Raw genomic sequence first — 3,589 nt, forward strand, 5'->3', positions numbered from 1 at the left:
ATCGGGATATCGTCTAGAAATTATTCATTAATCTTCAAAACTCTCCCAAGTTTTAACGAGGCTTTGTGACTGTTGTCAGCTATGGAGATATTTTAAGTTTGCAGCCTTCCTACTAAAGTTCTGATCAAAACCTGGTGGTGCATCCATGCATCTGCACTAGGTCTCCATTAAGGATACATGCCGCATATTTAACTGATAAAAGGTCCAGAATCAAGACAGAAATCAGGACACTGATCTCGAGAAATTATTAATATTCTTCAGTACAGGCAAAAACTATGAATGTTTATCTGGCTAGTGTCGGTTAGTTTTGCAAAAACTTGAGCTTTCTTTGACTATTGAATAAGTAAAGAGGCAGTAAACAAACAGTATATTAAAAAAGGTAAAGCTGAGGAATTTATATATGATGCAAGGCTGTTGTTTGCTATTGAAATATATCATGTGTGTAGCCAGTGATTAAAATCTGTGCAGGAAATTTTTTGCTGGTTCCTGATGCAACCATCGCAACTATACTGATGCTTGGTGCTCTTCATTCTCGTCGGCTTTATGATGATAAAATGGTAATTTTGTTCATAAAAAAGTAAACCCTGAATTTGTTCTGTCCTCACACTTAATTATCTAGTCATGGTTCATGAAATGTTGGATTAATGATATAATGGCCCGAAAATTCATGTTTGAAAATTTGCGGAAAAATTAAACATTTTCTTTTTAAAATAATTAAAATGCCTCATTCACCAAATAATCTGATAAATCAAGTTTAATGTTTAAAAATAGCAGCGGAAGAAATTATTGCTCACAAAATAACAAGTAAAGTAATCCAACAACTGATAAAAATGTTTGAGCATAAAAATGGCAATTGCTGTAAATGAGGTCCTCGGGTTCCACTACTGCCGACTCGAGCTGGCTCACTGGTCCCCGCTCTCGATCCCGACATCATCAGTACCTACAACAATCAAGTCTAATGAGTCTAAAGACTCAGCATGCATATATCGTAAATAACGAGTAAATAATATAGTAAAATTGCATGCAAGTGAAAATATCATATCGAGAGGCATAACGTAAAATATCGTGTCATGATTAATTATAGTACGTGCATAACTGAACTGAAAATCATAGTGAAAATGTTTGCTCCTTGGAGCCCTGTAATGATATAGCATGTAATAATTTTCTGGTGAGATTATGGTCTACGCAAGTGGTCCCTGAACTGAACTGACCGGTAACTGACGACCGGATGAAATAATAATCGTCTGATCAGACTAATGCCACAGTATACTGGGTGGTACAAACTGAACAGACCGGTAACTGGCGACCGGGTGAAATAATAATCCCATGATAGTAAAGTGACCACAAGCAATTTCGCATAAATCTCAAAATGAATATTTTGCACGTAATATAATTAAATGGCGTAATTAAACATCCTGTAATAATTTTACCACATGAGTTGGATCGTTCCTAGGCTCGCTGCAACCTAAATATAACATGAAAAATATGCAAATGATTTTTCCTGACCACACTTTATAATTGAATCCAAAACGAGACAATTACGCCCGACGACTTCGTATTTAATCATGACTCCGTGCCAACCCGAACCAACACCGAACCATCATTAGTCATGATTAAAATACACTTAAAATGATGAAATCATGCTCCTAACATGGTAAGGGCCGAAATTTTGGTGAATGGAGGCCAAAACATGAAACGCTCTTTCGAGAGTCAATTTGGCACATCGTACCAAAATTTCTCGTACGACCTCTAAATGATCCGAATCACAAACGGCCAAAAACATGACTTTCCTTACTCGATGAGGCACTGTCCAGTTCAAGGCCATAAGCTAAAAGCCAACCAAGAACTCAAACGAGCCACTAAACCGAAGCAGCAAGTTGCTGTCCAGAAATTCCAGCAGTCGTGCCTTCGCTTCCTTGTGTCGTTTTCGAGACTACCGGCCATTGGGGCTTGAACCACCGACCAGAGGCTCTTACCAACATCCTAGGGTATGGTTTGAACCATGGCTAAGGGCTAAAAAGCTAACCAAGATCCACACCAACCCCTAAACTCGAAACCACACATGCAAGAAAAGAAAATCAAAGGGGTGCTTGTCTTGTTTTGTTTTGAAAACCGATGGAACATGGACCAAGCCTCGAAAGGCCGACTTGGTCACGTCTTAGACAAGCCAAGGAGAGATTCTAACCATGGCTACAGCCCCTAGGGCATCCAAGACCAGAATCGTCACCTTAGGCACTAAACATGCAAATCGGGACACAAAACGCCATGCTGGGGAGGTGCTGTCCAAAACGCGATGCAAGGGGAAAAAAGGGCTGAGACCAATGGACAAATCCCTTCCTAACACACCGTATATCATGTCTAAAAGCAGCCTTGAGCCCTTGGAAATCAAGCCAACCCTGCAACCACAAAACAACAAGAACCGTGAAGCATGAAGGGAGAGGCCAAAAATCTGCACTTCATTTTCTTGAAAAAGTTGACATGTATTTCGGTTTTTTGCTTAAACAAATCATGAAATTGATGTTTTAAAATACTAATATGGCTTGATTGAAGAGTCAATAAAAATATAAACATGCCTTGGCTTCGTTTTGAGAAGAAAACGAACGAAACGCAACGACGCGGCGCGGAGGAGACGGAGTGATATTCTTTTCTTGCTTCTATTCGATTTTCTCTCTAATAATTCCCTAGCTCACTCTCGATTTTTCTCTCAATATTGGCTCTGAAATTTCGAAATATTAGAGAGGGAGGGAATGGTTAGGAGTGATGAAGGGGATGATAGGGGATCGATTAACGTGCCCGAATGCGCAACGGAAGTTTAAAAATTGTTTTTCATAATAAAAATCGAGCACCCTCAAGACCATGATGTGTAGCAAATACAAAAACACCAAAATGACATTCATAGGGTGTTAAGAAAGTACCTATCAATCACAAGGATTGACGTAATGGCTCCAACTAAGATGTTGAACACCTTAGCTCTTGAATGGCAAGACAATCTACAAGCTTCCTTGTTCTTGAAATCTTTCCTTCAAATTAGGTCCACCACCAACAAGCTAAATCCACTCTAATTTTGCACTAGAAAAATTAGAGCTTTTTTCATTTGAGAAGAGAGTGTTTCCTCAACTATTGAAGAACAAAGCTTGGGAGAATTTGTGCTCAAAATTTCGTCCAACATGAGGGGAGGAGAGAAGGAGGAGTGTTTTTCTTGGTTGTGGAAAAAGTTAAAGCAAAAAAGTTGCATGCCAAGCCTTGAACATTGAAAAAGTTGTCTCCCAACTCTTCACCTTCCCATGCACATTCTATTTGGGCTTGTAACAATTACAAGGCCCATGGACTTTAATTTAATTGTCTCAAACAAATTTGAGACCAATTAAACCTTACTTGATTTTACTCAAGCCCACTAGTTTAATAATTATTTCTAATTGGGCTCTACAAGGCCCAATGTTGTTTAATTAATCCAACACTTGAATTAATTTAATTATTTGGACTCTACTAGGTCCACTAGTGTTTAATTAATTCAACACTTGAATTAATTTAATTTAGTCCATAATAATGTATATGAAAATCACAATTTTCAAATACATTACTCGTTTGG

This window comes from Primulina huaijiensis, chromosome 8 (assembly GCF_012295235.1).
Source record: "Primulina huaijiensis isolate GDHJ02 chromosome 8, ASM1229523v2, whole genome shotgun sequence".
Lineage (NCBI taxonomy): Eukaryota > Viridiplantae > Streptophyta > Magnoliopsida > Lamiales > Gesneriaceae > Primulina > Primulina huaijiensis.